Raw genomic sequence first — 22,087 nt, forward strand, 5'->3', positions numbered from 1 at the left:
CACACTACTTTTAACATTTTAGCATTTGTAGTAGGAAAAATTAATAAAAAGAGCACTAGGAACAATTTTAGGGCATTTCATTTACTAATTGATGAATTCATCCTCCAGACTCTAATGAGATTGGTCCTAATACTTCCAGCTTGGTAGAATTACTACCTGTGAGCCCCAGCTGCTGCCCCATTGCTCACATTTGTAACCATCAGGAAACCCTGTCTCTATCACATATTTCATATGTCTTTGCATATATTTCATGGCAAATATACATGTATGTTTACAAAATTGGAATATTCTGCACATACAGTTTGGTAATCTTTTTTTTTTTTCATTTAACTCTATGCTGTGAACTTATTCCCTCATTTTGACTTCTCTAGAATTTTTATTCAGTGCTTAATGTAAGGTAAGCATCTAACTTTATTTTTGAATAACCAGATTTCCTAAATAGTGTTTTGAACAACCTGTAATTCATCCTTTCTCCATTGATTTGTTTTCTGTACCATCTATTGTGTGGGTATATATATTCTTTTTAATCTATTATGTATAAAAAGTGACATACATATCCTCAAAAGTATTTGATTTCTTTTGGGCTACTTTGTATGCTGTTTATTTATTTATTTTTACCAAGATTGCACACAGAATTTTGTAATATGATTTTATAATATACTTGTTGCTTTTCTTTCAAATACTTTTCTGCTGTTCTCACTACTCTTCAAGTTCAACTTCAGAATAATTTTGAAAAGTTAAAAAAAAAATCTCACTGGAATTTTCTCTTGGATTCTGTTAAATCTTTTAACTTATTTGGAAAAACTGTCATCTTTGTAGTGTAATCTTCGCATTTGAAGACCTAGTTTCCTTTGGCGCTTGGAGTATTCTGTACGTTTCATGAGCACTGACTTTGTAAGTTTTTTGTTACTATTTTTTTATGGCAGCTTTCCCCTACCATTTTATCTTTTTGTTTGTTTATTTATTTATTTTGAGAGAGAGAGCACGAGCAGGGAAAGACAGAGAGAGGGGGAGAGAGAGACTCTCAAGCAAGGTCTGCATTGTCTGCATGGAGCCCGATGCGGGGCTTGATCTGACAAACTGGGAGATCATGACCTGAGCCAAAGTCAGACTCTTAACCGACTGAGCCACCCAGGCACCCCTACCATTTTATTTTTTAATTGATTTTCCCCTGATAGGCTGAAAAGCCATTGGTTTTTGGAAATTGTGTATCTTGTTATAGAGTGGTCTTATTAATTCTAGTATTTTGTTATCTTTGATTTTCTTTCTAAAAAAAAATTTTTTTTAAATGTTTGTTTATTTTTGAGAGAGGAAGAGACAGAGTGTGAGCAGGGTAGAGGCAGAGAGAGAGACAGAGAGGGAGACACAGAATCTGAAGTAGGCTCCAGGCTCTGAGCTGTCAGCACAGAGCCTGATGCAGGGCCCAAACCCAAAGACGATGAGATCATGACCTCAGCTGAAGTCGGACACTCAACCGACTGAGCCACCCAGGCGTCCCAGATTTTCTTGATAACCGGTACCATTTATTGAATAGTGAAATGTACGAAGCACTTTACTTATATTAACAGTAATCCTCACAGCTATCCATACCTTTGCTTTTAGAGTTGAGGAAACTGAAGCTCAAAGGCAATTCATACCTTGAGAAAGATGTCAGAGGTAGTGAGTCCTAAGCCTGGGATGTGTGTGTCCTCAGAGATCTCACTTTCCACTGAACTTCACTGCCTTCCACTCTGCCTACCCTGAGCTGGTTTGTACCTCTAGTTCCTTACAACTGCTTCTGTCAGGATATACATGGAATCTTACCAAGTGTACCGAGCAACTATTTATAATGTTTTCCTCCTTCAGGCCATCATTTTTAGATTCCTTTTTCTCAGGGTAGTAATCCCTTTCTCATGTGTTTTAGAAATCTATCCTCTGCTCCAAGGTAGATCTTGGTGTTGCACATGTTTTAACAAAATGAGCTCTCTGTACGGCTGTGTTTCAGCCACAGACAGGTGTGTAGGTGGCCATGGCCACTGGTCTCCTTGTCTCGAGGATGAGGTGTCTGTGTAGAGTCCTTAGTGCAAATTGTGTTGTCTGGCAAACTGTGTCCTGCTGGGCTGATCAACTGAGGGGGAGCTCATCCTGTCTAAACTAGATTCTTGTTTAGGAAAATTTTTTTTGGAAGAAGAATTTTTTTAGACAGAAAAAAGGAGGACAGCTGTTCGTGGTTCTTCCCCAGTAAGCACACCTGACGGGCCCTGGACGTAGTGCATGTTCTGTCTCTGTCTTGCCCTGTGCAGTTCTGGGAATAGAGGATGCCGAAGAGTTAAGCCAGGGCGAGGGGTGTGGGTCTGATGACATCTTAAACCAGAAGCCTGTAAAACTTCAAACATAAAAGGCTGAACCCTGTTGTTGAAAAAAACCTCTATGTACCAAAGACAATCCCGAATGGAAATCAATGGGCGATAGTTCTATCATTTTACCACAACTCTTTCAGTGTTTTTGTTCTGTATTCCCTTTTTCCTTAAACACTTACATCAGAGTTATGTGGGCCAGGCATTGTTCTAAGTGTTTGAGACGTATTAGCCCATTTAAAAGCACATATGTAAATAATACTGCTCTAAAGTGTTATTCAGATATTTTAGCGGAAGGCTAACAATTGCCTCAATCTTTTTTAAACTTTATTGAAGATTAATTGAAGTACATTGAACGACATAAATATGCAGCGTATAATTTGGCCAGTTTTGATGTATGTATACACTTAAGAAACGAATGCCAAAATCAAGATAGCCATTACAAATACCCGCAAAGGTGTCTTGCTTCCCCTCATAATCTACTCCTCCCCCCACCCTGTCCTTAGGCAGCCACTGATCTGCTTTCTGTCACTATAGATCCACTTGAATTTTCTAGAATTTCATATAAATAGAATTCAATGGCATTCACTCTCTCTCTCTGTTTTTTTTTTTTTTTTTTTTTTGCACTGGCTGTTTTCACTTAGCATAATGATTTTGAGATTGATTCACGTTGTGGTGTGTTCAATAGTTTGTTCCTTTTTATTGCTGAGTAGCATTCCATTGTATGGCTATACCACATATGCGTATCTATTTTTAACATACTATAGTTCTAATCATGGTACTTGATATTCTTAACCTCCAATATGATAATGTAATCTATGAATATCAAGAACTCATTAGCGAGCATTTCAAATGGGTTGTTTATAAAGTTCGCCAGCAGCAGCCCAAAATGTAAATGTAAGCACTAAAGGAATGTTGACGTTCTGAGATATTCTGGGAGGTAATTTATTTTTCTGTTTTACTGAGTATTTAGTGCTATTTCAGATACGTCTTGATTTTTGAAAAGCTAATCATTCAGTTAGTTAGATATGCTTGTTGGGATTACTTCCACTTGCCTGCCTGTCTGCCTACAGATCATTTCATTACCAATTAATGTTTGTCAGAGTGCAAGGGACGAAGGCAAACCTCCCACCAAGCATTCAGAAGCTAAAATGAGAACTTTTTTTTAGTTCATCGTGGTGATGAGCATTTGTGTACTCTCTAGATGAGCGTTATGTTTGTATTCATTTGGAAGGACAATTAAATATATTCATTAGTTTCATATAATAGTTGAGATTATATTTCAAAATAAAAATCCAGCAAGATAGCTAGGTTTAATTGCATTTTTCTTTTTTTGGTGGGCGGTGATAGGAATTCGGTTGGCTAGAACCGAACATTTAGAACAAAGTAAGAATGCTTTTAGACTAGTAGTGGTTCCATAAACTTTGGGGACTCTTTCTTTCTGTCTCTTTCTCTCTCTCTCTTTCTCACCCACCCTCCCTGCTCTCGCCCTTCCCTTCCCTTTTCTTTTTTCTTTCTTCTTTTTTCTCTTTTTCTTTTTCTTTTATTTCTTCTCCAAAGAAGCTAAAGGTACTAATGGGAACTATAATTGTGAGACTGGCTGATCTGTCCTATTTGGGTTTATTTCTTCTGTAGCAGTAACTGATGACTTTTCCAGGACAGGGAGAATGATGTGACTCATTTGTCTTGATAGCAGTGAGTTCTGCCCTCTCTGCTTGGACATGGATACAGGAAGACCATTACTTAAACCCACCCTTCTTTTCTGCCCCTTTTCTCTGTCCTTCCTTTCAAAACCAGACTCTTCACCTTTATTTCTTCAGTTTTCTACCTTTTTTTCCCACACCGTGTAGTCTGGCTTTTATCCCAATCATTTTCCTAAATCTCTTTTTGTGGTCAGTAATCATCACCTAATTATTAGTGGTTTCTTTGTTCTTCATCATACGCCATTTCTCTGCAGCATTAACCCTGTTTCCAGGCTGCTGACTTTGCTTTCTAAGACAGTGAAATCTTGTATTACCCAGTATTAATATCTTTCCTTCTTTAGATAGCTCCTCTTTTCTTATTTTTCTTGGAAAGTGGTGGTTTTCCCAGGGTTGTGCTTTTGGTTGCCTTCTCTTTGTATTATATATGTACTTTCTGAGTCTTAGCCCTATTTTCTTTTATTCTTATTTTTATGTAAATAAAAGTAATACCTACTTATTACACACAATTTGAGTGTACATTTGAGTACATGATTTGAGTATATGAACACTTTTGAACAAGCAAATGATGAATATCACCTGCTGTCTCACTGTGGTGAACCATTGTTGAAATTTTTCATCTGACTGCTTGTCTTACCTAAACCTTTGTTTAAATCAATCTTAAATCCAACTTCTAAATGCCCAATTCTCCACTGGATTCCAAAAACACATTTACAACTCCTTAACAGACACCTCTAGTGGGACATCCTGGATGCCTCCAAATTAAATACATTCTGAACCAAATTAATTATTTTTCTTGTACTTGAAACTAGTTTTTCTTCTTGCTTCCACTTCTGATTGGTTAATAGCAACTTGATGTTATTGATCCTTTTCCTTCTTGTCTGTAAACTCCATATCACTAAGTCATAAGACAGATCATTTTAATTTGGTCTACGAAGTCCTTTATCACGTGGTCTCAGGAGATCTTTCTTAGCTCTCTCTTTGTGCTCTTAACTTTCTCCTGTTTCAACCCTCTGTCTTATCCTCCTGTCTAACCACAATTCCAATTTTCAGGAATTCTCATGCACTTCTATCCTAACGTGCTTAAGCCGGTGGCCACATCTGAAAAACCATTTCCTCTCTCTCTCTGGTATAACTTATCTCTAAATATCATTCGCGATAATGTGGTTGAGATACTCCTGCTCAGATGGAATGAATCTAGGGCCTAATACTTCCTACATTTGCTTTGATTTGTCCTGACTAGAGAAGAAGCCCATTAAAAGGGCCCCTTACTATTGCTTTTAAATCTTTGAAGAGCTACCTGTGAAGAATGGACTTCAAGTATATTTCAGACAGCTGACCTGGGACCAATGAGTGCATGTTATGGTGAGGAAGATTTTTCTTCATATTAAGGAACAGCCGTAACCTTTAATGATGTACGGCAATGGAAGAGACTTGTTAAACTAGTTAACTATACAAGCAAAGACTAAATGACCATTTCTCATGGATTCATTCATTTAATCGATGTTGTGATTCACTTTCTCAACTGCTGTGCTAGAGGTCGAAAGATGAAAAAAAAAATCTTTTCTTGAAGGAGCTTACAGTTTAATGAAGTGGTTCTCAACCCGGCTGTGGATTAGAATCACAGACCAGTGAATTATTTCCATTTTAGAAATGTCAGAGGACAGGGTCTAGGTAACATATCCAGTGTACATCCATGGATGGTTGTGATGACTTATCTAAAGTTTACTTCTCAAAGTGTCATTTATTTAACACCGGCCTTAGGGCAAGCCATATGATGTTGATTTGGGCAAAAAGAGACTTACTGCTCTTATGGAATTTATAGAATGGTAGAGTATAGACATCACACAAACACGCGACAGTTGGTATTAAGTCTGAGCGGAAAAGTAAAGGAGATGAAGGGACATAGGAGGTGTCTGGTATCTAAGAGGTCAGGAAAGGGCTTTTGATGCTATGGCATTTGAGTAGTGCCTGAATGAAGAAAGAGATCAAGCTATGCAGACATCTGGGGAGAGGGCTTCAGGCACAAGGAAGAACAAGTACAAAGGCCTTGAGATGGTCATACACTTGACATGTTCACAGAAGAGTGACCCACTGTGGCTGGAGTAGAATGAATGAAGGGCATGTGACAGGAGGTGTGAACACAGATCACATGATGCTTTCTAGGGGATGTTAAAGACTTTGACTTTCATTCTGAATGAGGTGAGAGAGCCCTGGAGGGTGTTGAATACAGATATAATATGATTTATATGTAAAAACATCAATCCAGCTGCTGTGTGGAAGTAGATGCTGGGACATGGGTGAAAACAGATGAATTAGGTTATTACAATAATCTAGATGAGGCAGTATGGCAATTTAGATGAAAGTTTTAGGGGTGGAATGGTAAGAAGCAATTGGATTCTGTGTATATTTTGAATATAAAAAATGTTTTTAAGGGGGCACCTTGGTGGCTCAGTCAGTTGAGTGTCTGACTCTTGATTTCAGCTCAGGCCGTAATCCCAGGTTCATGGGATTGAGCCCCAACATTGGGCTCTGCACTGAGTGTGGAGTCTGCTTAAGATTCTCTCTCTCTCTGTCTCTCTCCCTCTGCCCCTTTCCCTGCTCATGTGCACTCTCTTTGAAAAAATATATTTATTTTATATATATGTATATTATATATATATATTTATATGTATATTTTAAAAATATTTTTAAAGGGACCATAGGCTTTACTAAGATTTCCCAGGGAGTGACTTTAGCCAGAGAAAAAAGGGGTCCAGGACCAAGTGCTGGGATGTGTCAGGGGTAGGAGAGCCAGTGGAGGAGAATGGGGTCCCCGAGGCTAGATGAAGCAAGTGAGGGAGAAGACAGGCACTGAATCATACTCTGTTGTTAGACTGAGTGAGAGGGAAGCTGAGCACTGATGTTTCAGTTTTGTGAGGTGGAGGTCATCAGTGATTTTGACGAGAGCAATTTTGATCAAGAGGTATAGGCAAAATGTGACGGGAGTGGGTTCATGAAAGAATAAGGAAAAAAAAAAGAAGGCAGGCACAGTGAGAACACACAGTGCTTTGGAAGAGCATTGCTAATGAGGGGGGAAGAGAAAAATGGGAGTAGCTCAAGGGGGGAGTACAAATACTTGGTCACACTAATGCCAAAGCTCCTTACAAATGCAAGATTTTGTTCTATAATTAGTGGCCCTGGTTTTATTTATTTTTTGTGATGCCTTGTTTAAGAATTGCTTGAGGTGAGGCACACCTGTAGTTTCCTACCCTGTTTAATTTGAGACTTTTAGAAACCAAGCTCAGCCATTTTATTTACACCACATAACTGTTCTTCTTCCTTTCTAGCTTGGGTATGTCTTTTTGCATTAGTTTTCTGGGGCTCCAGTAACAAAGTGCCACACACTGGGTGGCTTAAATAACAGGTATTTATTGTTTCACAGTTCTGGAGGCTGGAAGTCCAAAATAAGGTATCCACAGGATGGGCTCCTTTTGGGGGAGGATCTGTTTCAGGCCTCTCTTTGGCTTGTAGATGGCCAACTTCTCCCTCTGTCTCTTCATATCCATCTTCCCTCTTTGCCTTTGTGTACAGTTTTGCTTCTTTTTTAAGGATAGCTGTCGTATTGGAACTGGACCCACTCTAGTGATCTCATTTTAATTAGATTACTTCTGTAGAGAGTCTGTCCCCAAATCAGGGCACATTCTGAGGTACTGTGGATTAGGATTTAAGTGTATGGATTTGAGGAGGGGACAGGATACCTTTACTTACTCATAGGCTCATTTCTGAAGATTTATTCTAATATTTAAAATGTTTCTACTGGGTGGCATTTAGGCACAGTTAATTTAGTCATTTGGGGGACATTAGTGTTGCTTTAGAGAATTCGGGCCAGGAGGTGGATTTCTTGATGTAAAATGAGCACTTGGTGAATTGGAACCTCAATAAACTGCCTTTTTGAAAAGAAATATAAAATGAGTTAGAGAGGTGATTTCTTTATACTTTATGTGAACGCGAGGTTAGACTTCTCTTAGACTTCTCAGTTACTTTCATGTTTAAAATAGTAGAAAAAGTAAGCCAGTAGATACGGACTCTCTCTACCTTGGGAATAAGAAGGGGTAAATCAGAGTGCCTTCTCCAGGAAAATGGCCACATAAAGTGTAGGTATCACCTCCCTGGTGTTATAAAGATGGAAGTACAGCCTAAATAGAGGCCAACATCTGACCCCATAATATATCAGCCTTGTTATAGAGAGAAATTCAGTTGTTTATGAAGAAAACTTTTGTTGTTGCATTAAAAAGCATTATAGAAATTGGTTCCTATTTGCATTTCTGGGTGGATGACCCAAGGAACAGTTTCCAACAATTGTTTGCCCATCCTGTTCTCTGTACAGAGTTGCTTTCCCAGAGCAGGTTTTAGTTGGAATACCCAACTAATAGCCCATTAAGATGTATCCTCCTAAAGCAGTCTGTGACTGTAATGACTTTTATTTGGGATTTGTTAAACTACAGAATGTAACTAATGATTGTAGTTGTCAGCACATGGACTCATTAGCTCTCAGTTCTGTATTAGCGCAACAAGGGAGAGATGTAAATTTAATTGCGCAATAGCAAATATTTTTTCGTGGGCTTATTACTCCCTTAGAAGGCAGAATACACTGCTCTAAAATGAAGAAAACATCTGTGGTGAAAATTAGTGCTAAATGAAACACTTACCTGGACATTTTTTGAATTATTACTTTTTGGTTTAGAAACCTAACCTTTGGCAGTGCTCTGAAATAGCGCTGAATGAATCTCTTGGGGAGAGCCATGATTTTTTTTTTTTTTTAATTTTGGGTATTCTTGGTTTAAATAGTTAAATATTTTTTTTCATATCGTTCAACTTTGAACATAAAAAACAACCCTCTGAATAAGAAAGTGAATTCTTCTCTAGTGTAAAATAGCAGCAAATATATCCTCAATAAGCTTTCCACAGATTAAGCCTGGAAATAGTTCAGATACTCAGTATATTAAAGCAGACAATTTGTTATGATGGATTCTTATTTTAGGTCCACAGTGTACCTAATTGATAACCGTGGCTCAGTGAGATCTGATATTCTCATGCATTCATGAAATCAACTTCTTCCCTTACTTTCTCATGTTCAGCGACTCTAGAAAGGCATCTTTTTCTTAGTACTTTCTCAGTGACTGTACTGATGAAATACAAAGAGCATATGGAAGCAGATATATGCGTAGGTCTTGATTTTATGTTTTGGTAGACTGGTTTATTTAAGCAAATACAACAGGCAAATATGTTTGTTTAAGGTTTTCCTTTGTACCAGCTGCTGCTTTTTTCTCTTTCCTAGGCTGGCCTGCCAGAATTGCACACCTTTATTCCTACACTATTTGACAAAAATTTCCAACTGAAAAATTTTTCAGTGGGTTAATATATTAATATATTTAACATGTATATTTTAAGAATGTTGAGGATTTTGAGTGTTTTTAATTTACTAAAATTTTTTAGTGATAGAGGCTTAATGTTTCTTAAATATTGTTTACAGAATCGGCCTTAATTTACAACGGCTTAAAAATCATACAGTCTACTTTAATTATTCAGAAGAAAAGTTTTATTTTTATGGCATTTTTGGGGGGAAATGAAATGCTAGAGAGTTAATGTTCAATTGGATGTGTATATACCACACTTGGGTGAGATGAGCATTGACCAGGGAGTCAAGCGACCCAGGTACAGGACTTTTCTTACTGGTAGTTAGCTCTGTGACCTTGGGTGACTTGTTTTCTCTTGGATTCAATCTTCTCATTTGTTAGAAGAAAAAGATTGGTTTAGATAATCTATAAAGGCTCTTCCAAGCTCAGCGTTATCTTAAGACTTCATTTCTTCTAGTTATATATTTTTAGAGAAATAGGGGTTATGTCTCTGCTTCTTATTGGATACTTTGGACTGAATGTGAAATTTTCTATGTCCAGTCTGGTCATACTGGGCAGAGTGATGAGGCTTGATAGTTTCTAGAAACTAAGCATTGTCTACAAATAGTCAACAAGAAGGCTTGGTGAATCGGGCCTGTGCTACTTTTGTTTGACATAGACATGTCAAACCAGCTGATGACTAGTTATATAATTTCATGTAGTCATCCAAGTCAATTGAGTTTAGACATTTAGCCTGAGATACCTAATATTCCTCAAGACAAAGTTTCGGGGAGTTAGAAAGTCTTAACCTTCTCTAATTCTGCCTTGGCTTGTGGGATGATTTAGAATAAATAGGACTCAATTTTAGTAATAAATTACATCTCTGACAGTCTAGGATTTTTTTCTGTAGGAAAAGACTCACAGGTTACTGACATGAAGCAGGCATGGGTGACATTTGCTTTTCTTCTCAATCCTCCTTAGTTTAGTCCCTGGCCTGTGGTCCTTATTTCAAGTTCTGAGACCTTGTTTACTCATTTGAAAATGATCATGCTCCACAGGGATGTTTATAAGAAGAGTTATTCCTGAATAGACATCTATTCTTAGAAAGGCTCAACATTTTGGAGATGTCTGTGTTCCACAGATCTATGCATCTGAAAGCATCTCCCCAGATCTAAATAAAGTGTTTTTCCTTGGGAATATGTATCTCTTGGAGGGGTGGAGTAGGGAATAAAATATGTTCTGAGACCAGCTGGTAAAATTCTGCAAAAGAAGTGTGGTAAAATGAGGCACTCTCATAATCTACAAATGAGAGTATCATCTGTTAAAGACTTTATAGAAATTTTCGGTATCATTGGTCAAGAGCTTTGAAACACATAGTCTCACCAAGTATTTTACATCTTAAATTGGTCAACTTAACAGTGATGTACTTTTTTTTTAATTTAATTTTTTTATTTTTTAAAATTTACATCCAAATTAGTTAGCATATAGTGCAACAATGACTTCAGGAGTACATTCCTTACTGCCCCTTACCCATTTAGTCCATCCCCCTCCCACAATTGCTCCAGTAACCCTCAGTGTTCTCCATATTTATGAGTCTCTTCTGTTTTGTCCCCCTCCCTGTTTTTATATTATTTTTGTTTCCCTTCCCTTATGTTCATCTGTTTTGTCTCTTAAAGTCCTCACAGGAGTGAAGTCATATGATTTTTGTCTTTCTCTGACTAACTTCACTTAGCATAATACCCTCCGTTTCCATCCACGTAGTTGCAAATGGCAAGATTTTATTCTTTTGGTTGCTGAGTAATACTCCATTGTATATGTATATACACACCACATCTTCTTTATCCATTCATCCATCGATGGGCATTTGGGCTCTTTCCATACTTTGGCTGTTGTTGATAGTGCTGCCATAAACATGGGGGTGCATATGTCCCTTTGAAACAGCACACCTGTATTCTGTGGATAAATGCCTAGTAGTGCAACTGCTGGGTTGTAGGGTAGTTATGTTTTTAGCTTTTTAAGGAACCTCCATACTGTTTTCCAGAGTGGCTGCACCAGCTTGCATTGCCACCAACAATGCAAAAGAGGTCCTCTTTCTCCGCATCCTCGCCAACATCTGTTGTTGCCTGAGTTGTTAATGTTAGCCATTCTGACAAGTGTCAGGTGGTATCTCATTGTGGTTTTGATTTGTATTTTCCTGATGATGAGTGATGTTGAGCATTTTTTCATGTGTCAGTTGGCCATCTGGATGTCTTCTTTGGAAAAGTTCATGTCTTTTGCCCATTTCTTCACTGGATTATTTGTTTTTTGGGTGTTGAGTTTGGTAAGTTCTTTATAGATTTTGGATACCCACCCTTTATCTGAAATGTCATTTGCAAATATCTTCTCCCATTCTGTCAGTTGTCTTTTAGTTTTGTTGATTGTTTCCTTCGCTGTGCAGGAGCTTTTTATTTTGATGAGGTCCCAGTAGTTAATTTTTGCTTTTGTTTCCCTTGCCTCCGGAGACGTGTTGAGTAAGAAGTTGCTGTGGGCAAGATCAAAGTGGTTTTTGCCTGCTTTCTCCTTGAGGATTTTGATGGCTTCCTGTCTTACGTTGAGGTCTTTCATCCATTTTGTGTTTATTTTTGTGTATGGTGTAAGAAAGTGGTCCAGGTTCATTCTTCTGCATGTCACAATCCAGTTTTCCCAGCACCACTTGCTGAAGAGACTGTCTTGATTCCATTGGATATTCTTTCCTGCTTTGTCAAAGATTAGTTTGTGGGTCCATTTCTGGGTTCTCCATTCTGTTCCATTGATCTGAGTGTCTGTTCTTGTGCCAATACCATACTGTCTTGATGATTACAGCTTTGTAGTATAGCTTGAAGTCTGGGATTGTGATGCCTCCAGCTTTGGTTTTCTTTTTCAAGATTGCTTTGGCTATTCGGAGTCTTTTCTGGTTCCATACAAATTTTAGGATTATTTGTTCTACCTCTGTGAACAGTGATGTACTTTTAAGGTGATTGATCTCAGCGTTATTCATAGACAATCCCAAATTTCAATAGGAGGCTGGTTAAATTGTTTCCTGTGTTAAATGGAATACCATGGCACCATTAATTTTGATGACATAGCATTGTGTTTATTTACATGGGAGAAGTTTATAATATATTAAGCAGAAACTAAAGCATGTCATGAAAACTTTGGTAAAGGGATATAAATGTGTATATTTATTTGGAAAACTGTATAATAGGTTAACAGTGATTTTACTTGGGTGGCAAGATTATGGATGGTCTCCCTCCTATTTCATACACTTAACCTCTATTTCTCATTTTCCACCAAGACCATGCATTCTTTTGAGAATAAGTAGAACATAACAAGTGAAGCACTTAAGATAGGATTCTGAAGTCAGCCTGCCTGGGTTTAAATCCCAATACTGTCACTTGCTGGCTGTGTAGTCTTGAGCAAATCACTTTATTTCTTTGTGTCTTTCTTTCTCATCTATAAATCAGAGACGATAATAATAAATAACAATAATAATACCTACCTCATAGATTTGTTGTGAGGATTCAATATACTCCATGTATATGAACCTTTGAGAAGTTTGTAGTAAGTACCATATTCATGTTAGCTATCATTATTTGTTAGTAAGAATAGTGAGTAGGCAAGTGAGAGACAGATGGACAAACAGACACACTAGCATACCTAGAACTCAGTGGCAGAGGTAATGGTCTCTTATGCAATCAAGCATATCAAATTGAAACAATTTGGTAAACTTTGAAGAGGAATATGATGATTAGATGTTTACCTTTTTTCTTTTTTAATGTTTTTTGAGAGAGAGAGAGAGTGCGAGAGCGTATGAGTAGGGGGGCACAGAGACGGAGAGAGAGAGAGAGAGAGAGACAGAATCTGACACAGGCTCCAGGCTCTGAACTGTCAGGACAGAGCCCAACACGGGGCTCTAACCCACAAACCGTGAGATCGTGACCTGAGCCGAAGTCAGACGCTTAATGGACTGAGCCACCCAGGCTCCCCTCTATTTTTTTAACTTTTAAAAATAATGAAGGTGTAATTCACATGACACAAAATTAACCATTCTATTGTATTTTTTAAAATTAACCATTTTAGGAACACCTGGGTGGCTCAGTCAGTTAAGCATCTGACCTTGGCTCAGGTCACGATATTATGGTTTTTGAGTTTGAACCCTGCATCAGGCTCTGTGCGGACAGCTCAGAGCCTGGAGCCTGCTTCAGATTCTGTGTATCCCTCGCTCTCTGCCCCTCTCCCACTTGCACTCTGTCTCTGAAAGATAAATAAATGTTAAAAAAATTTTTAAAAATTAACCATTTTAAAGTGAACAGTTCAATGGCAATTAGTATATTCACAATATTGTGCAACTATCATCTTTGTCTAGTTCCAAAACATTTCTTTCATTTCACAGTAAAACTGTGTACCCATTAGGCAGTTTGTTCCCATTCCTCACTCCCTGCAGTGCCTGGTAACCACCAGTCTACATTCTGTGTCTATGGACTTACTTATTCTGGGTATTTTGTATAAATGGAATCATATAATATGTGACATTTTGTGTCAGGCTTTGACTTAGCATAATGTTTTGGAGGTTTGTCCACATCATAGCATGTAACAGTACTTGACTTCTTTTTATGGCTGATTAATATTGTATTTTGTATGCGTGTATGTGTATGTATATGTGTGTATTTACATGTGTGTTTGTGTGTGTGTGTGTGTATATATATATATATAATTATGATTTGTTTATCTTTTCATCCACTGATGGACCTTGGATTCTTTCTTCATTTTTGCTCTTGTGAATAGTGCTGATATGAATAGATGTTTGCTTTTATATAATAATTGTGGTGATGGTCTATTATAAAAAATTTAAGAAATGCAGAAAAAAAAAAAAACGGAACTACCATATAATCCAGGAATCCCAATACTGGCTATGTGCCCCAAAATGTAAAAACACTAATTCAAAGGGATACATGGAACCTTATGTTTATTACAGCATTATTTACGATAGCCAAACTATGGAAGCAGCCCAAGTGTCCATCGATAGATAACTGGATAAAGAAGATGTAGTGTGTGTACACACACACACACACACACACACACACACACACACACACACACTGGAATATTACTCAGCCATAAACAAGGCTGAAATCTTGCTTTTTGTAATGCTAAAGTGAAATAATGCTAAAGTGAAATAAGTCAGAGAATGACAAATACCATATAATTTCATATGTGGAATTTAAGAAATAAAGTAAATGAGGTAAGGAGAAAAGGAGGAAAAAAAAGAGAGAAACCAAGAAACAGATTCTTAATTGTAGAGAACAAATTGATGGTTACCAGAGGGAAGATGGGTGGAGGGAGATGGGGGAAATAGGGAATAGGCGTTGAAGAGTACTCTCATCATGATGAAAATAAATAAATAAAAAAATTTAAGAAATGTAGAAATGCAAATAATCTCATTTCACATTTTGGTATAGGTCCTTTCAGTATTATTTTTTTTTTTAATTTTTTTTCAACGTTTTTTTATTTATTTTTGGGACAGAGAGAGACAGAGCATGAACGGGGGAGGGGCAGAGAGAGAGGGAGACACAGAATCGGAAACAGGCTCCAGGCTCCGAGCCATCAGCCCAGAGCCTGACGCGAGGCTCGAACTCACGGACCGCGAGATCGTGACCTGGCTGAAGTCGGACGCTTAACCGACTGCGCCACCCAGGCGCCCCCCTTTCAGTATTATTTATGCATAAACACATGTATAAAAACACACCGTGTAGAAAATTTTTTTTAAACATAAGGTTTTTAAATTATTTATTTTATTCATTTTTCTTTTTACATTTATTTATTTAAATTGAAGTTAGTTACCATACAGTGTAGTATTGGTTTCAGGAATAGAACCCAGTGATTCATCACTTACACAAAACACCCAGTGCTAAAGCTTTTTAAAAGAAAATTGAAGGTCATGTACATTCTGAGTTTTTTCCTCATTAAACTTTGTTGTAATGGATCTCAAATTCTGTGACAGATTTTTGGTCAACTTGTTTCCCTTAAAAGATGCTGATTTTAAGATTTAAAAAAAAAATTTTAATTTATTTTTGAGACAGAGTGAGAGCGGGGGAGGGGCCGAGAGAGAGGGAGACACAGAATCTGAAGCAGGCTCTAGGCTCTGAGCTGTCAACACAGAGCCCGATGCGGGGCTCGAACTCATGGACCTTGAGATCATGACCTGAGACGAAGTCAGATGCTTAACCGACAGAGCCACTCAGGTGCCCCTAAGAGCTACTGATTTTAAAACCTAGTAACTAAAAACTGCCACCCACACACAAAACAAATGGTCCACAAAATATTCTCCTTTTCTGAAAGTTTTACAATGCATTATTAAAATCAACCAGTCTCTTACTAATAAACTTAAATGGCCAATTGAGATATACAGTTCTGAGACCTTTCTTCCACCACTGATTCAAACTAGTGTGGCAGCTATTGGGCATTTATTCATTTAGCCTTCTGAGCTTCTGGGCAGGCTTGGTAACCTTGCCAGCTCCAGCTGCCTAATTGTCCACTGCTTTCATGACGCCCACAGTGACGATCTGTCTAGTGTCACGAACAGCAAAATGGCCCAGAGGAAGATAGTCAGGGAAGCTCTCAACACACATGAGCTTGTCAGGAACCATAGTAACAGCAGTAGCAGCATCAGATTGCAAGACGTTGGGGCCATCTTCCAGCTTTTGCCCCAGAACGATGATCAATCTTCAGCAAACTCATGAGCAGTGTGAGCTGTGTGACAATCCAGCCCAGGTACATAGCCAGCAGTGACGTGGCCTGGATTATTCAGGATAATCACCTGAGCCATGAAGCCTCCTGTTCTCATTGGGTCATTTTTTGCTTAGTCAGATCACCATAACGAACATCTCTGAGAGACGTGTTCTTGACAGTGAAGCCCACATTGTCCCCAGAAAGAGCTTCACTCAAAGCTTCATGGTACATTTCAACAGAGTTTACTTCAGTTGCAACGTTGACTGGAGAAGAGGTGACAACCATGCTGAGTGTGAGAACACCAGTCTCCACTTGGCCCTAGGAACCAAAACCACCAGTTCTGTAGATGTCTTGGACAGGCAGACGTAAGGGGTTGTCAGTTGGATGAATTGTTGGCAGGAATCAATCCAGAGCCTCCTGCAGCACTGGTTCCACTGGCCTTGCCATCTTTACATGTGACTTTTGATTCCTTGAACCAAGGCATGTTAGAGGTTGGCTCCAGCATGCTGTCACTATTCCAACCAGAAATTGGCTCAAATAGTACTGTGTTGTGGTTGTAGCCAGTTTTCTTAATGTAGGTGCAGACTTCCTTAATGATTTTTTTGTGCCTCTTCTGACTCTAGGGTGGCTCAAGAGTTAATACCAGTAGTTAGTTGTTTCTCACCCAGTGTGTAAGGCGAGAGGGCATGCACATGGATCTGCCCATTCTTGAAGATCCCTGATTAAAATTCATTAACACCAACAGCAACAATCAGGACAGCATAGTCAGCCTGGTAATGTGCCTGTAATCAGGTTTTCGATCAAGTCTCTGTGTTCTCTGTTATCAGTGATGGTCCCATCACACTTGCTGTCTTGAGTTTCCACAGGGCAATATCAGTGGTGGTCATAGGCTCACACTCAGTTTTCAGTTGCTGCAAGACCCAGGTATACTTGAAGCAGCCCTTTACCACCTCAATAGCAGCCTTCTCAAATTTTTCAATAGTTCTTTTGTTCCCATCATGTTTGTATATGGGACGGCCAGTAGTGGTACACTTCCTGAATCTGCATGTCCAATGAGGACAGTATTGATAGGAGTCTTTTCCTTTCTCATTCTGACAGATTGAGTGAGGGTTTTTACGACACCTGTGTTTGGGCAGCAAACCCACTATGAACAAGCTACATTCTGTTTTATGTCAGTACTTACCATCTACCGTCTACCGTTTTAAATATTTTCTCTTGTCTTTAAGTGTTCTGGTATGTCATGATTTTTAGTAAACAGAATTTATTTTTCCAATCTCTTTTGATAAAAATTTAACTCTTGGCTTCTATTTAACTAATGCTATGATGAATATCTTTTTTTTTTTTTAATTTTTTTTCAACGTTTTTATTTATTTTTGGGACAGAGAGAGACAGAGCATGAACGGGGGAGGGGCAGAGAGAGAGGGAGACACAGAATCGGAAACAGGCTCCAGGCTCCGAGCCATCAGCCCAGAGCCTGACGCGGGGCTCGAACTCACGGACCGCGAGATCGTGACCTGGCTGAAGCCGGACGCTTAACCGACTGCGCCACCCAGGCGCCCCTATGATGAATATCTTTTTATAGAAAATATTGCTTAATTATTGTTTAAGGATAAAGTCCTAGGAATAGAACTGTTTTGTCAAAGAGTATATGCTTTTAAGGCTTTTGACACACATTGCCAAATTTCCTTCCAGAAATAATAGGCTGATTTACAGTCCTCCCAGCAATATTTGAGTGTCTGTTTCTTCTTTCATTTGTTCATATTCTTTTATTCATAATCATTTTCACTTTAACAAAAAGCATATCTATTTATATTGTATTTTAAATTTCTACTTATATAAAATGTGTCACCATATGTTTGTTGTTTCCTTTTGTGAATGCCTACTTCATGACCTTAGTGAATTTTGTCTTTTTGTAAATAACTAGAATTTTAAAAATGGGTAATGAAGATGTAAATGTTGACAATCTGTTACAGACATGTTCCTAGTTATTTGTCTTCTCATTTTGTTGATGTATTTTGGTCACAGGGGATCAAACTGTCTTTATCTAGTGAAATCTATTGTTCTTTGTTTTTCTTGGTTTCTGCCTTTGTGCACACATTTTTCTAAGTTTTAGGTGATTGTGGTATTTGTGTTTGATAATGAGCAAAAACCTTATATTGTCTTGTATGAATGTGGTTTAAAACTTAAATATTTTTTACAAATGCGCTTGTCTCAGTATGCATTTGCTGTATAAGAATTTTCTCCAGTGACTTACACAAAATTGCAGTTAAACTGAGAGCTTCCTGAACCATCAGCCTAGGATCTTCTGTGTTAAACTTAAGAGGCAAATACAGATCACAGAAGACAAGAGCCCATCTGGGATTTTTTCAGGGAACCCATTTCCACAGCATATGTCTGAGTCAGAACCCATTGACTTAAAAAAATTTTTTTAAAAATGTTTATTTATTTTTGAGAGACAGAGTGCTACCGGGGGAGGGGCAGTGAGAGAGGGAGACACAGAATCTGAAGCAGGCTCCAGGCTCTGAGCTGTCCGCACAGATCCCGACACGGGGCTCTAACCCACAAACCGTGAGATCGTGACCTGAGCCGAAGTCGGACGCTTAACCGACTGAGCCACCCAGGCACCATGAACACATTGACTTTATCTTCTCTCCATATTTTCTCTGGGTCCAGAGCCTTTTAGCTTGCATTGACTTTTGAGGCAGTGAGATCCTCATTCATCAAAGAAAGATTGAATTTTGTTCATCATGCCCAATTGACATGTACAGGAAATTGGGCTGGTTCTTTTTCAGGGGAAATTGTTTTTACCCTTTGAAAATCATTTCACTGGAATACCTCCTTTCTTAGGCATTCCAATTCATTTGTCTTTTTATATCTTAGGGAAACAAATTATATGAATGAGTGCTAACCTAGGTAGGCATCTAGCATTTTTTCTTGCATTAAAAATGGGAAGTGACTCTTTGGGTGGTATAAAATGGAACATCTGTTTACTTCAGGGTGAGGATGTTAATGACAAGTCATTTAGTGTTTATCTACTTGTTTTTGTATTTTATTTCTAAATGATCTGATTTTTTTGTTTGTACAAAAAGAAACATGTTTCTTATGAAGGAAATCAGGAAATAGAAGCAAGCCAAATATGCCAGGGTGATTACTGTTGGTACCTTTGTACAGATGTATTCTAATCCCTGTCATGATGTAGTCATTCACGCATTTTACAGAAACACAGTCATGTTATACGCATCATATCATGAGCATATTGCCATGTCAGGAGTAGATATATACAGTTTGAAATAAGTGCACAGAATTCTGTGTGCGTGTATCAAAATAGAATGCAGCAATTCCCTACTGTTAATCATGTAGAATGTTTTCTATTTCTTGCTATTACAGGTATGTAATAGACATTATTTTTTAAAAAAAAAATTTCACACTTTAATTTTTGAGAGAGAGACAGAGCGTTAGTAGGGGAGGGGCAGAGAGAAAGGGAGACACAGAACCTGAAGCTCTGTGCTGAGCTGTCAGCACGAAGCCCCATGTGGGGCTCGAACCCATGAACCGTGAGGTCATGACCTGAGCTGCAGTCGGACACGTAACTGACTGAGCCACCCAGGCATCCCTGTAATAAACATTATTGTAGCTCTGTCTTTGCTATATCTAGATATTTATCTTATATATTTCCTTAGGACAAATTCCCCCAAATGGAATGTTTCCAATTTCCCAATTTCTGAATGTTACAAGTGTTCTTTGTGTGTGTGTGTGTGTGTGTGTGTGTGTGTGTGTGTGTGTGTTTTGTTTGTTTTTTAGAAATTGTCAGGAATGTGAAAAATATAGATTGGGTACCTTTTCAAATTTATTACATGAAATCAAATAAAAATTCCTCTTAAGTGTAAAGGCATTGTTTATCTTTCTATTTCTCTGTGGCAATTCATCTTCCACTCTAATGTATTTTCCTGACTATAGAATACAAATGTGAAAAGGGTCATTGTGATAGGAATTCTATCTTTATTCTTTCTGGAAGGTTGATTGTATGTGTGTAGGGGGGTTACTTTTTGAGGGTAAATTTTTAGAATGGAAGTTTCTATTCTTTTGACCGTGCCTGATCTGTTTTCACAATTGGGAAGGTTTTTGCTGTTGGTATTACTGTTTGCTGAGGATTACTCACCTTGTTTTCAACTTGTACCCTTTATCTTTTCCATGGACATCAAGAGCCCACCTCGTTCAGTTGCTGAGCAAGATTGTGGGGGTGAAGAAAAGATAGGTCCATTTTCTCCAAATAGTCATGTAATCTGATGTGACAAATACTTTACTAGGGCCAATTCTTATATAATTGAGTAGAGCAATTGGAACATTAAGTTATTTGGGCAGTGCTCTGTTTGCTATTTTGGGTTCTCTTCCTTGTAAATCTTAAAAGTTTCATAACCTAGAACTTCATAATTTTATCAATGATAAGTGATCTGATTCAGAAAACAAAGATACAGATTGGAGCTAAAATATTCCAGTATACATAAACACAAAAATACAGGACAGTTTCATTGTCAACAAAGTCTTTGAGAAAAGGTGACTGTGTCTCTCTACCTTTTGAAGGGTAAGAAAGAATTTTTTACTTGTTTGCTTTTGTGCATTTAGATTTGTTTGTCTCAGGTTTCAGTTTCCACTGTGAATCATTGAGCGCAGAAATGGCACACCACTAATTTAGGAAAGACCTGAGCTTGTGAAGGTAATCACACCTTGAGAGAGAGATTTGTTGTCTGGAGAGGAAATTGCTGCTGTTATTTCCAGTGCTTTAATTAAGCAACTGGCCAATGCAGACCTATTCACTGACAAATAACCCACTTTAGGAAAATGTGTCGTGTAAAGGGCTCAAGCTGAAATCTGAAATGTAGGGATATTATCAGAATAAGATTTTTCATTTTTGAAGGATTCAAAACAGGCCTTTCAAAACAGCTTTGATAGTTTCTGTTACTGAAGGATTAAATTATTGAAAAAACTGTAGGCAGAGAGTAGCAAAGACCTGGGATTAAAATTGGTGTCAGGAAACTCTCAGGCAGGTAATTGATTTGTGTTCAGTGACCATTAGATACAGTATTGCAGTTCACAGCCAATTTATCAGTTTTATTTGTGGTCCTAGATTTTGGTACAGAATATTGATGAAGATTGTTTTGATAAAATATTAAAGCCAAAAGGTATTTTTGCTTATATTGCAAACATATTTAAAAAATATGAAGACAGACTTTCTAATATACTACATGATTATTTCCTGGTAACAGAAATCGCACATGAATCACTTGTATTTTTATTGAAATATGACCTGTAGACAAAAAACTATACATATTCAATGTATACAGTTGATAAGTTTGGAATATGCATTCATGCGGTGAATTGCCACCATAATCAAGGTAGTGAACGAATTCATCATCTGTAAAACTTTCCTTGCATAGAAGTTACTTCCTGAAGTGAATCAAAGAATGTTTAGTTTATATGCAGTTTCATTTTACTGTTTTCTCATGTAAACATTATTATAGGAACCAAGAGCCATCTAATTACATTGGATGAGAGAGAAAGTTTGCTAATTTCTTATATTAAGTGGTTGATTTGTATAAATCAGTATTTAAAATTTAAAATATACACCATGTTTGCTTCACTTCAGCAGAATTTTTAAAAGTTGTTTCTTGGGGCGCCTGGGTGGTTCAGACGGTTAAGCATCTGTCCAGCTTTGGCTCAGGTCATGATCTCACTGTTCATGGGTTCGAGCCCTGTGTCAGGCTCTGTGCTCACAGCTCAGAGCCTGGAACCTGCTTTGGATTCTGTGTCTTCCTCTCTCTCTGCCCCTCCTCCGCTTGTGCTCTGTTTCTCCGTCTCTCAAAAATAAATAAAAATGTTAAATTTTTTTTAAGTTATTTCTTTTACCTTCATATTATTTGTGAATAAT

General features: G+C 37.9%; 1 protein-coding gene and 1 pseudogene across 1 annotated transcript in view; one reads left to right on the plus strand and one right to left on the minus strand.

Moving 5' to 3' along the window:
• The window catches only part of ELAPOR2 (endosome-lysosome associated apoptosis and autophagy regulator family member 2), a 184,950-nt gene that overhangs the window by 14,126 nt on the left and 148,737 nt on the right, over positions 1–22,087 (plus strand). The window lies entirely within an intron of this gene.
• LOC112866322 (elongation factor 1-alpha 1 pseudogene) lies at positions 15,876–17,251 on the minus strand (annotated as a pseudogene).

Source organism: Puma concolor, chromosome A2, assembly GCF_028749965.1.
Source record: "Puma concolor isolate L17-30 chromosome A2, mPumCon1.1.hap2, whole genome shotgun sequence".
Taxonomy (NCBI): domain Eukaryota; kingdom Metazoa; phylum Chordata; class Mammalia; order Carnivora; family Felidae; genus Puma; species Puma concolor.